Consider the following 14366-nt stretch of genomic DNA (forward strand, 5'->3'; position numbering starts at 1 on the left):
AGATAGAGTGCCAGAAGAACTGTGGATGGAGGTTCTTAACATTGTACAGGAGATGGTAATCAAAATCATCCCCAAGAAAAAGAAATGCAAAAAGGCAAAATGGTTGTCTGAGGAGGCCTTACAAATAGCTGAGAAAAGAAGGGAAGTGAAAGACAAAGAAGAGGAAAGATGTATCCATCTGAATGCAGAGTTCCAAAGAATAGCAAGGAGAGATAAGAAAGCCTTCTTCAGTGATCAGTGCAAAGAAATAGAGGAAAACAATAGCATGGGGAAGACTAGAGATCCCTTCAAGCAAATCAGAGATACCAAGGGAACATTTCATAATAATAAAGGCACAATAAAGGACAGAAACACTATGGACCTAACAGAAGCAGAAGATATTAAGAACAGGTGGCAAGGATACACAGAAGAGCTATACAAAACAGATTTTAATGACTCATATAACCACCAATGTGTGATCACTCACCTAGAGCCAGACATCCTGGAGTGTGAAGTCAAGTGGGCCTTAGGAAGTATCACCATGAACAAAGCTAGTGGAGGTGATGGAATTCCAGTTGAGCTATTTCAAATCCTAAAATATGATGCTGTTAAAGTGCTGCACTCAATATGCCAGCAAATTTGGAAAACTCAGCAGTGGCCACAGGACTGGAAAAGGTCAGTTTCCATCCCAATCCCAAAGAAAGGCAATGCCAAAGAATGTTCAGACTACCACAGAATTGCACTCATCTCACACGCTAGCAAAATAATGCTCAATATTCTCTAAGCTGGACTTCAGCAGTATGTGAATCGTGAACTTCCAGATGTTGAAGCTGGATTTAGAAAAGACAAAGGAACCAGAGCAAATTCCCAATATCCATTGGATCATATAAAAAGCAAGAGAATTCCAGAAAAACATCTGCTTCAGGTTTATTGACTACGCAAAGCCTTTGACTGTGTGGATCACAACAAACTGTGGGAAATTCTTCAAGCAATGGGAATACCAGACCACCTTACCTGCCTCTGAGAAATCTGTATGCAGGTCCAGAAGCAATAGTTGGAACTGGACATGGGGCAACACACTGGTTCCAAATTGGGAAAAGAGTCTGTCAAGGCTGTATATTGTCACCCTGCTTATTTAACTTATATGCAGAGTACATCATATGAGATGCCGGGCTGGTTGAAGCACAAGCTGCAATCAAGATTTCCAGGAGAAATATCAATAACCTCAAATATGCTGATGACAAAACCACCTTTATGGCAGAAAGCAGAGAAGAACTAAAGAGCCTCTTGATGAAAGTGAAAGAAGAGAGTGAAAAAAGCTGACTTAAAAACTCAACATTCAAAAACCGAAGATCATGCCATCCAGTCCCATCAGTTCATGGCAAATAGATGAGGAAAATATGGAAACAGTGAGAGACTTTATTTTCTTGGCTCCAAAATCATTGCAGATGGTGACTACAACCATGAGATTAAAAGATGCTTGCTCCTTGAAAAGCTATGACTGACCTAGACAGCGTATTAAAAAGCAGAGACATTACTTTGGTGACAAAGGTCCATCTAGTTAAAGCTGTGGTTTTTCCACTAGTCTTGTATGGATGTGAGAGCTGGACCATGAAGAAAGCTGAGCACCGAAGAACTGATGCTTTTGAACTGTGGTGTTGGAGAAGACTGAGAGTCCCTTGGACTGCAAAGAGATCCAGCCAGTCTATTCTAAAGGAAATCAGTTCAGAATATTCATTGGAAGGACTGATGCTGAAGCTGAAATTCCAGTACTTTGGCCACCTGATGTGAAAAACTGACTTATTGAAAAAGACCCTGATGCTGGGAAAGATGGAAGGCAGGAGGAGAAGGAGACGATAGAGGATGCAATGGTTGGATGGCATCACTGACTCAATGAACATGAGTTTGAGCAAGCTCCTGGAGTTGGTGATGGACAGGGAAGCCTGGCGTGCTGCAGCCCATGGGGTCGCAGAGTCAGACACGATTGAGTGACTGAACTGAACCTGATACCTTTGCTGTCCCCTTGTCACCTGTTATTAGGTCCTCTCTGACTCTTTCCCCCTACTTGTCTAGCTTATTCTTGCTTTCCTATACACATTCTTCATGCATACTCAGACACTTCAATCATGTCTGACTCTGCAACACCATAGACTGTAGCCTCTCAGGCTTCTCTATCCATGGGATTCTTCAGACAAGAATACTGGAGTGGGTTACTGTACCCTCCTCCAAGGGATCTTCCTGACACAGGAATCAAACCTGCATCTCCTGGATCTAATGCATCATTGAAAGTGGATTCTTTACCCACTAAGCCACCAGGGAATCCCTAGAGTAATTATCAAAAACATGGTCTGTAGTGCCAAACTCCCTGAATTCAGGGACAAATTCAGGACAAATTGCTTAACCTTGCTCTTTCTTCATTTTCACATCATAATGGGCTATTGTAAGGAATTTTTACCTATTTATTTACATAATTGTGAGAATTATACACATATATAGACATTTATATACATAAATGCATGTATGTCCACATACATATATACACACTCCATGTATAGCACTTTAGTCTAAGAACATGGTAAACACTGTACCTCTTAGTTATCTTTACAAATTAAACTTAATACCCTTCCTTAAATGTATAGCAGTTCTAGATCTTTTCTCATAGAAGAGTATTAAAATTTATTTAAATGTTTATGTATCATAATTATATATTTTTTCATTTTGTAAATAGATTTCTTGAAGGAGCTGTTTGCTCAAGAAAAGAAACTTTCAATTTGTTCACATCCAGAATGAATAGATCAATTTGAAATATTCTTCATAAAATGGCTATAGGAAGCAGCAGTGCTAAGAAACATGAATTTATGAACATAGCTACCTGCTTTTTTCCCTTCAGTTTGATTTAAATTTAATATCCTCCAACAATGGAAAATGATTTGTGGTAAAGAAATGAACTGGAAGAAATAGGAAAATGGAAGCAAGATGTCATTTCTTTTTACTATCCAACAGATTTACCATCTGCTTTAAAATGATGTTGACCATTTACAGTAAATGAAACAAAATGCTTTTTAAAATAATGTAACACTTTAAACTATTTTTACTACCAAACTTTCCCTCCCCAGTGAACACATTCATCTGACTGAGCAAAGGTTTATTTAAGCTACACTTACATCTATGTTGTTTTTAGCTCATTTCCTTTTTAAAAAAGCAATTGGTGAATTTATTTCCCAGCTTAGCTGTTATAATAAAATATAAAAGGCATTTCTGTTTTGGCCTCAAGTATAACATTATCAAAAGCTATGAGAGTTACAGCAGAATATAGGACAGCATAAAATTAGAAACTGCTGGTGTTTCCTTAGCAGCAGTTACCGCACTTGCAATTTCCCACCCCCTGCCCCCTGCTACCAGCAGAAATCTGAAAGTCATCTCTGTGTACCAGACAACAAACCCAAAGTGTGTTTTTTGAATAGTAGCTTTACTGAGATATTATTCACATAACTTGCAATTTACCCTTTTGAAGTATACAATTCAGTAGGTTTTAGGGTAGTTACAGAGTAACCATCATCATTATGAATTTAGAATATATGCTGTACTGCAAAACAAAACCCAATCCCATTAATAGTCACTCCTCATTCCCCCATCTGCCCTTCCACTAGCAACCACTAATCTACCTTCTGTCTCTGTGGATTTGCCTATTATCAGTTCAGTTCAGTTCAGTTGCTCAGTCATGTCCACATGGGCTGCAGCACGCCAGGATTCCCTGTCCATTACCAACTCCCGGAGCCTACTCAAACTCATTGTTCATCAAGTCGGTGATGCCATCCAACCATCTCATCCTCTGTCGTCCCCTTCTCCTGCCTTTAATCTTTTCCCAGCATCCAGGTCTTTTCAAATGAGTCAGTTCTTTGCATCAGGTGGCCAAAGTGTTGGAGTTTCAGCTTCTGCTTCAGTCCTTCCAATGAATATTCAGGACTGATTTCCTTTAGGATTGACTGGTTGAATTTCCTTGCAGTCCGAGGGACTCTCAAGAGTCTTCTCCAACACCACAGTTCAAAAGCATCAGTTCTTCAGTGCTCAGCTTTCTTTATGGTCCAACTCTCACATCCATATATGACTACTGGAAAAACCATAGCTTTGACTAGATGGACTTCTATTGGCAAAGTAATGTCTCTGCTTTTTAATATGCTGTCTACGTTGGTTATAGCTTTTCTTCCAAGGAGCAATTGTCTCTTAATTTCATGGCTGCAGTCACCATCTGCAGTGATTTTGGAGCTCCCCAAAATAAAGTCTCTCACTGTTTCCATTGTTTCCCCATCTATTTGCCATGAAGTGATGGGACCAGATGCCGTGATCTTAGTTTTCAGAATGTTGAGTTTGAAGCCAACTTTTTGCCTATTATAGACTTTTCATATAAATGGAATCATAGAGTATGTGTCTTTTGTGACAGCTTCTTTCACTTGGTACAATGTTTTCAAGGTTTATCCATGTCAAAGCCTGTATCAGTACTTCGTTCCTGTTTATTGCCCAGTAATATTCCATCATATGGATATACCAACATGTTTATCCATTCACCATCCAATGGACGTTTGAGTTGTTTCCCAGTTGTTGACTGTTAGGAATAAATGATGCTATTAACATTCTCATAGAAGTTTTTATATTGGACATAAATTTGCATTTTTCTTGAGTACATATATAGAAGTGGAATTAGTCACATGGTAATTCGGTTTAACTTTTTGAGGAACTACCAGACTATTTTACAAAGTGGATGTACTGTTTTACATTCTCACTAGCAGTGTATGAGTGTTCCAATTTCTTCACATCCTTTCCAACACTTGTTATTATCTCTTTGTTTGTAACCATCCTAATGGAAGTGAAGTGGAATCTTACTGTGGTTTTGATTTGCATTACTCTGATGGCTAATGTTGTTGAACATTTTTTCATATCCATTATCATCCATTTGTATGTCTCTTTTACAGAAACGTCTTTTCAGAGACTCTTTAAAAATTGGGCTTTTTGTCTTCTTGTTATTGAATTTAGAAATTTTTAGTTGTTACTGAATTTAGTATATTCTGGATACAAGTTCCATATCAGATATATGACTTGCAAATATTTTCTCCCATTCTGTAGATTGTCTTTCACTTTCTTAATGTGTGTTTTTTTTTTTTTTTCGGCTGAACCACTTGCAGCATGTGGGATGTAGAATCTTAATTTCATGACTAGGGATAGAACCCATGCCCCCTGCAGTGGATGTACAGAGTCTTAACCAATGGATCACCAAGGAAGTCCCTTCTTAATGATATTTTTGAAGCATTAACATTTTAGTTTTATTGTAAAGCAATTACCCTTCAATTAAAAATAAATCTAAACTTTTTTTCTAATTTTGATAAAGCCCAATTAATTTTTTTTCCTTTGGTTGCTTGTTCTATCTAATGTCATATCTTAGAAACAGTCACCTACTCCCAAGGTTCATGAAAATTTACTTCTATTTTTTTCCTAAGAGTTTTACAGCTTTAGCTCTTGCATGAGGTCTGTGATCCTTTTTGAGTTAATTTTTATATATGATGTGAAAAAGGAGTTCAAATTAATTTTTTGCACTTGGATATCCATTTATTGAAAGACTGTTTCTTTCCACTCTCTTTCCCATTGAATTTTCTTGACATCTTTGTTGAAAATCAGTTGTCCATAAATGTAAGACTTTATTTCTGGCTCTAATTCTGTTCTATTTTCTGTTATGTCTGTTCTTACACCAGTAACACACTGTTATGATCACTGTAGTTGGCTGGTATGTTTTAAAATCAGGAAATTTTGGTCCTCCAACTTTCATCTTCTTGTTTGACTGTTTCAGCTAAAAATTTGTGTCCTTTCATTTCTATGTGAATTTTAAGATCAGCTTGACAATTCCTGCAATTATGTGTAGCTTTCATACCTTTATCTATTCATTTAAATATATCCTTGAAAACACATTTTATATTTTTAAACAAAATTACAATTAATTTTTGGTGACTTTTTTCTCTCCCCCAATATTTTATTATGAAAAATTTTAAGTGTAGAGGTTAGTTGAAAGAATAGTACAATAAGTACCCATATACCCTCCTCCTACCTCCCAGTTTATATTCTATAGGTAACATTTTGATATATTCATGTTATCATATAACTAACCATTCCTAGCCATAACCAACTAGTCTATCTTCTGTCAAATCATCTTATTACTTTGTGCATTTCAAAACAAATTGCATATATTCTCAGTATGCTTCACCTTTAAAGACTTCAGCTTATGTATTGTTAACTAGGGTTTAATTTTTCTACAATTTTTATATGTAAAGTGAAATGCATAAATCTTAAGTATACATTCTGGTGAGTTTGACATATATACATTTACCTGTGTAATCTTAACCTTTATCAAGATATAGAATGTTTTCATAACTCCAAAACACAACCCCCTCTCTTAGTCAATTCCTGTCCTTAGCCAATGTTGAAAGCAATCACTATTTTTTTCACCATAGATTTAGTTGTTATAGAACCTTATACTCTTGTACAAGCCTTCTTTCACTCAGCATAGCATTTTTGAGATTCATTTACTTTTCAATTATTCATACTCTTTGAGATTCATTCATTCTATTGTATGAATCAATAGTTTTTTGTTTTTGTTTTGTTTTTTGCTAAATATAACATCCATTGTATGGATGCCCCACAGTTTATTTCTCCTTTTTCCTGTGGATGAACAAATTTCCACTTACCTGTTTCACTAAAAAGTTCTGATAACTGGCTTTTGTTTACATCAAAGTTATAATTATTATAATAATATAGTAATAATCATCTGGAAGCTTTGTAAGTGTGGAAGTACTTTTTAAATTAAATAAATGCTTTTTTCAGAGTCTTTAAGTAACATATACTAGAGATTATGCAAACTTCAGTTGCCAAATCATGTCTGACTCTGTGACCCCATGGACTGCAGCACGCCAGGCCTCCCTATCCCTCACCATCTCCTGAAGTCTGCCCAAGTTCATGTCCATTGAATCGGTGATGCCATCCAACCATCTCATCTTCTGTTGCCCTCTTCTCCTTCTGCCTTCGATCTTTCCCAGCATCAGGATCTTTTCCAATGAGTTGGCTCTTCACATCAGGTAGCCAAAGTACTGAAGCATAAGCTTTAGCATCAATCCTTCCAATGAATATTCAGGGTTGATTTCCTTTAGGATTGACTGGTTTGATACCCTTGCTATCCAAGAGACTCTCAAGAGTCTTTTCCAGAACCACAGTTTGAAGGCATCAATTCTTCAGCACTCTGCCTTCTTTATGGTCTACTTCTCACATCTGTACATGACTACTGGAAAGACCATAACCTTGACTATACGGGCCTTTGTTGGCAAAGCGATGTCTCTGCTTTTTGATGCACTGTCTAGGTTTGTCATAGCTTTCCTTCTAATAAACAGTCATCCAATTTCATGCCTGCAGTCACCATCCACAGTGACTTTAGAGCTCAAGAAGAGGAATCTGTCACACTTGCTCCTTTCCCCTTTCTATTTGCCATGAAGTGATGGGCAGGATGCCATGATCTTAGTTTTTTCAATATTGAGTTTTTAGCCTGCTTTTTCACTCTCCTCTTTTACCCTCCTCAGGAAGCTCTTTAGTTCTTCATTTTCTGCCACTAGAGTGATACCATCTGCATATTTGAGGTTGTTGATATTTCTTCTGGCAATCTTGATTCCAGCTTGTAACTCATGTAGCCCTGCATTTCGCATGATATGCTCTGCATATTAGTTAAATAAACAGGGTGATAATATTCAACCTTGATGTACTCCTTTTCCTATTTGGAACCAGTCTGTTGTTCCATTAATTAAAGTTCTAATAAAGTTAGAACTTTAGCATAGGTTAGGCTTTAGCATAGTCATTGTAGTCGTATTCATTTTCCACAAAGGAGTAAAATTTAAATCTGAAATAGCAGAGGAGTTTTATTGACCTCCCTAACTATATTGCTTTCTCTTCCTTTACAGCAGCAGAGCTTCTCAAACTTTCACATTTGTACGAATAACCCCAGTCATCAGGGGATCTTGTTAAAAATGCATCTTCTGATTTGGTAAGTTTGGGGTAGAGCCTCAAATTCAGCATTTCTAATAAGCTCCCAGGTTATGCCAATGATTCTCATCCATGGAATAGCAAATATCTCTAGCCAAACTGTACTGCTTACCTTTCTATGAATCCATCATAAATTCCCATTTCCATTCCCGTATATGTGTGTATGCTAAGTCACATCAGTCGTTGTATCTGACTCTTTGCAACCCTGTGGATTGTAGCCTGCCAGCCTCCTCTGTCCATGGGATTCTCCAGGCAAGAATATTGAAATGGGTTGCAGTGCCCTCCTCCAGAGGATCTTCCTGACCCAGGGATCGAAACTGAGTCTCTTCTGTCTCCTGCATTGGCAAACGTGTTCTTTACCACTAGCGTCATTCGGGATGGCACTAGTGGTAAAGTAAATATAAGTATTTTTATATTGTGTTACTCAAAATATAAGTGTCTTTAAAATATTCAAAGTCTGAAAGGAAAAGAATCCTTAAAGCAAGAATGGGACATTATGAAAAAAGAACAAGCAGATTTTTAAAGGAATTCAGTATTCTATAAATGAAAAACATTTTCATTAAAGTTAAGAAATAAAACTTTAATAGAAGGGGTTAAATCTTCTCCAGTTACTTTCTTCATAGTAGGAAGATGGCTTCCAGCAACAGCTAAAACTGCAATTTCCTTGTTTATGTCCCATAGGACATAAAAACTTCTCTAACCATAGAATAAAAATCTTTCCCAGGACTTCCCTGGTGGTCCCGTTGTTGGGAGTCCACTTGACAATGTGGGGGACATGGATTCGATCCCTGGTCCAGGAGGATCCCACATGCCATGGTGAACTGGGCCAGGGTGCCACAACTACTGAGCCTGTGCTCTAGAGCCTGCGAGCCGCAGCTACTGAGCCTGTGCTCTAGAGCCCACGAGCTGCAGCTACTGAGCCCTCAAGGTGCTACTACTGAGCCTGTGTGCCTAGGGCTCACGCTTCACAACAAGAGAAACCACCGCAATGAGAAGTCCTTGCACCACAACAATTGCAGCTAGAGAAAGCCTGAGTGCAACAGCGAAAACCCAGTGCAGCCAAAAATAATTAATTAATTAATTAAAAAAATCTTTCCTTGTAGTGTAATTGGTTTAATACACAGCTGATAGGGAAATGCCATGTGTGGCAATAGGATGGGTCATCTTTCCCTCAGTTAGTGCGCTCCTTGGGAGAAAGGAGTGAGTACCTGAACGAGTAAGTTTTCTTTTAGCAGGAAAAGTAGAGGAATGAATGCTTGGTATGCAACTAATAATGCCTCTATCATGAATAGGCAAATTTCAGATTCAATGAAATCTTTTTTTTCCATAAAAATTTTGAAAGTTGTTTAACATCATGCTAGAATACAAATGGAAAGTAGGAAAAACCCCAAAAACCCAACTGCAATCATTCTATCTACATTTGTCTTCCTTTGTATTTGCTAGGATTATTTCATTGCATGTTAAAGAATACCCAGCTTAAACTGGCTTTAGTTGTAAACGAAGATTTTATTGAAAGCTAATGGTATCACAGATAGAAAAATAATGCTGAAGACAGAGTAAAGATATAGATCAACCTCTGAAAAAACTGGCACCAAGAGTGTAAAAGTCATGAGAGCTCACTTTCTCTCTTCCGCTCCTTTCTGAGCAATTTTCTTTCTGTCTCTACAGTTGACTGCCTTTGTTTCCGTGTTCCATCCAAAGGGAAGCAAGGCTGCTGATAGCTCCAGGATTTTTACTTAGAGCTTCAGCAGCTGCTGGATAGAGACTGACTCAACTCCTTGGATTCAAAGCCCGTATAATCTTGGGTGTGCTCTGATCCACCCAGACGCCCACTTCTAGAATTAATTATGGCCAGGGGTACAAAGTTACATTTTTCAAGATGGTTGGTCCCATGAAAACAATGTGGAAGCTAGTCAAATAATACTATAGATGTCCTATAAACTGATGACAAAAGATTTAGGATATTCAGTATCTTCATATTATGTCCCCCATAAAAAAATGACACTGCATAAGTAGGGCAGAAAATTAGGAAACAGCACTTTTTGTTACCAAGTAACATTAGGTTAAATAAGCAGGGTGACAATATACAGCCTTGACGTACTCCTTTTCCTATTTGGAACCAGTCTGTTGTTCCATGTCCGGTTCTAACTGTTGCTTCCTGACCTGCATACAGGTTTCTCAAGAGGCAGGTCAGGGGGTCTGGTATTCCCATCTCTTTCAGAATTTTCCACAGTTTATTGTGATCCACACAGTCAAAGGGTATGGCATAGTCAATAAAGCAGAAATAGATGTTTTTCTGGAACTCTCTTGCTTTTTCTATGATCCAGCGGATGTTGGCAATTTGATCTCTGGTTCCTCTGCCTTTTTTAAAACCAGCTTGAACATCTGGAAGTTCACAGTTCACGTATTGCTGAAGCCTGGCTTGGAGAATTTTGAGCATTACTTTACTAGCGTGTGAGATGAGTGCAATTGTGCAATAGTTTGAGCGTTCTTTGGCGTTGCCTTTCTTTGGGATTGGAATGAAAACTGACCTTTTCCAGTCCTGTGGCCACTGCTGAGTTTTCCAAATGGGCAGGCATATTGAGTGCAGCACTCTCACAGCATCATCTATCAGGATTTGAAATAGCTCAACTGGAATTCCATCACCTCCACTAGCTTTGTTCATAGTGATGCTTCCTAAGGCCCACTTGACTTCATATTCCAGGATGTCTGGCAATGAGAAACACTGGGCTGGAAGAAGCACAAGCCGGAATCAAGATTGCTGGGAGAAATATCAATAACCTCAGATATACAGCTGACACCACCCTTATGGCAGAAAGTGAAGAGGAGCTAAAGAGTCTCTTGATGAAAGTGAAAGAGGAGAGTGAAAAAGTTGGCGTAAAGCTCAGCATTCAGAAAACTAAGATCATGGCATCTGGTCCCAACACTTCATGGGGTAGATGGGGAAACAGTGGAAGCAGTGTCAGACTTTATTTTTTTGGGCTCCAAAATCACTGCAGATGGTGACTGCAGCCATGAAATTAAAAGACGTTTACTCCTTGGAAGGCAAGTTATGACCAACCTAGAGATAATATTCAAAAGCAGAGATATTGCTTTGCCAACAAAGATCTATATAGTCAAGGCTATGATTTTTCCAGTGATCATGTATGGATGTGAGAGTTGGACTGTGAAGAAAGGTGAGCACCGAAGAATTGATGCTTTTGAACTGTGGTGCTGGAGAAGACTCTTGAGAGTCCCTTGGACTGCAAGGAGATCCAACCAGTCCATCCTAAAGGAGATCAGTCCTGGGTGTTCATTGGAAGGACTGATGCTGAAGCTGAAACTCCAATACTTTGGCCACCTCATGTGAAGAGTTGACTCATTGGAAAAGACTCTGATGCTGGGAGGGAGTGGGGGCAGGAGGAGAAGGGGACGACAGAGGATGAGATGGCTGGATGGCATCACAGACTCGATGGATATGAGTTTGAGTAAATCCAGGAGTTGGTGATGGACAGGGAGGCCTGGTGTGCTGGGATTCATGGGGTTGCAAAGAGTCGGACACAACTGAGTGACTGAACTGTACTAAACTGAACATTAGGCTTCTAAGTGGCAAGCTAATCCCATATATTTCATTCCTCAGTAGAATATTAATTGGAAGTAGGAGAGTGACCTTACTTAGAATAAGAAGGAAGGAGCACCAAAGGTCTCCCATGCTCAAAAATATTTCCCACACATTCTGTAAGTTAAAAATTGTTATGGCTTAAAGTTAAAAAATGAGTATGTGCCTATCAGAGCTGATACTTAATAAATATTTAGTATGAGGAATTAAGTATTTCAAATCAATATTTATTTTACCTAAAAATGTAACTTTTAAAATTGTAAAAAAAAAAAAGTAATATGTGATTAAAGTTTAAGATAGAAATAGTGCAAGAAGATCTCTATTAAAAAGGAAAGTTCTTTCTTCATCTTGAAAGTAATCTTAGTTAGGAGCCGTTGATGTGTTCCTTTTTATCTCATTGTTTTTAGTTTATTTTAGGCTTTGTGATTAACTTTTAAAAATAATTTTATAATTAACATACCTTTATTATTTTTTTAATTAACATACCTTTATAATGAAGCTAAACAATATAAGAATGTATAAAGAGATATAATCCGCTTTTTCTTCCAACCTCAATTGGCTGGCAAAGCAATTTTAACAATTTGGGTTACATCCTTCCATCCCATTCTGCATACTGATGTATACTTATATGTCTTTTCTCTTAAAAAGGAATTGAGGAGGTAGCTGTGGAGAGACTCAAACATTTGAGTCTGTGGTAATCACTAGCCACACATAGCTATTGAACACTTGAAATGTAGCTAGTCAGAATTAAATTGTGCTGAAGTATGAAATACATGCCAGATTTCTAAGAGTTAGTTTAAAAAAAGAATGTGAAATATCTAACAAATAATTTTTATTGATTACACATACAATGATAATATTTGGGGTATATTGGGTTAAATAAATAGATTATTAAAATTTTGTCTATCTCCTTTTAATATAGCTATAAAAGCTTAAAATTACACATGTGGCTCACATTACCTCTCTATTGGGCAGGGTTGCTCTGAAGTAATAGATGAAGATTCTAACACTTTAATTATTGCATAATAGTCGGTAACAGGGATGTGAAGCAATTGACTCATCTTTCTCCATTGATTACATCCAAAGTTTTGTAGCTCATTTTGTTTTTTCACTACTGTATCAAATATTTATTTTTCTGTGAAGCAAGTCATCTAAATTAGTGACTTAAAACCACAGTATTTATTATTTCTTAGAATTCTGAGAGTTGGCTCGTCAGTTCTCATCTGGGCCAGCTTAGCTGGAACTGGAGGGTTTAGAATGGCCTCACTCACATATCTGGGGTCTCAGCTAGGATGGTTTCCAGGGTCTTCTCCACATAATCTCTCATCCTCCAGGAGGCTGTTCCTATCTGCAAGAAAGAGCAAGCTCCAATATGTAATTACTTTTTAAAACATTTTTTAACATTTTAAAATAATTTAATTTATTTATTTATGGCTGTGCTGGGTGTTGTTTGCTGCTCAGCCTTTTTCTGTAGTTGCAGTGAGTGGGGGCCACTCTCTAGCTGTGGGGAGCAGGCTTCTCATTGCGGTGGCTTCTCTTGTTGGAGAGCATAGTCTTCAGGGTGCTCTGGCTTCAGAAGTTGCAGCACATGGGCTCAGTAGTTGCAGCTCCCAGGCTCTGGAGCACAGGCTCAATAGTTGCTGGGCTTAGTTTGGCTTAGGCTCCATGGGATACAGGATCCTCCTGGACCAAGGATCAAACCCCCATCTCCTGCATTAGCAGGTGGATTCTTCACCACTGAGCCATGAGGGAAATCCTGCAATTGTATTCAAACTTCTGTTTGTGCCACAGTTGTACCATCCCATTGGTGGAAGAAAGTCACCAAGTCCAGGATTCAAGAAGTAGAGAAGTAGACTTTAACTCTCAGTGGCTGCTGCTGCTAAGTCGCTTCAGTCATGTCAGTGGAAGGAATACCAAATCACACTGCAAAAAGGACAAGCATGCCAGGAATCATGAATAAATTAAAGACAGTTACCATGATACGATAACCATGATAAGAGATATCCAATGTCATCAATGTATTTATCTTGCATTTTGAGGCCTTTATTTCTGTAGGATAGATTCCTTAAAACTGAGACTGTTTGCTCAAATATTTTCCAAGTTTGTTGAAGCAGTTTATATTCCTACCAGCATGTATGAGTTTCCTTTACTCAGTCCCAGATATTATCACACTTTATGGTTTTTGGAAATCAGTGATAAATGATAACTTATTTTTGTTTTTATTTGCATTTCCTGACTAGTGAGGTTGAGCATTTTTTCATATTTTTATTGAATGTTTGAATTTCTTCTTTTGCACCTTGCCTATTGTATTCCTTTTCCATTTCTTCTACTGGTCATTAGTTTCTAATTAGTCTGTAGAAGCTTTTTGAATGCTTGGGACTGTAACTCATATGTTAGTAATATAAATATTTTCCCAGTCTATTTGTTTTGATTTTATTTATGCTTTCATGATAGAAAAAACTTAATTCGATTCTTCTCCCCTGCCCCTGGTAATCTATTTATTTTAATGTCTTAAGTTTTTTTTATTGATGTGTAGTTGATTTACAGTGTTGTGTTAATTTTTGCTATACAGCAGAGTGATTCAATTATACATATATATACATTTAAAAATATCCTTTTCCATTATAGTTTATCTCAGAATATTTAATATAGCTTCCTGTGCTATAGCGTGGAACCTTGTTGCTTATCCACTCTGTAGTGTGCATCTGCTAACCCCAAA

The 14366-nt window shown here is 37.7% G+C and overlaps 1 long non-coding RNA gene across 1 annotated transcript in view; it reads left to right on the top strand.

Annotated features, from left to right (window-relative positions):
• LOC113878237 overlaps positions 1-14366 on the top strand; it is a 46067-nt gene that overhangs the window by 13979 nt on the left and 17722 nt on the right. The window contains exon 2 of the long non-coding RNA XR_003506949.1: positions 7968-8050. This is a non-coding gene — a long non-coding RNA (uncharacterized LOC113878237). The remainder of the gene's footprint in view (positions 1-7967; positions 8051-14366) is intronic.

This window comes from Bos indicus x Bos taurus, chromosome 19, assembly GCF_003369695.1.
Source record: "Bos indicus x Bos taurus breed Angus x Brahman F1 hybrid chromosome 19, Bos_hybrid_MaternalHap_v2.0, whole genome shotgun sequence".
In the NCBI taxonomy this organism is placed as follows: domain Eukaryota; kingdom Metazoa; phylum Chordata; class Mammalia; order Artiodactyla; family Bovidae; genus Bos; species Bos indicus x Bos taurus.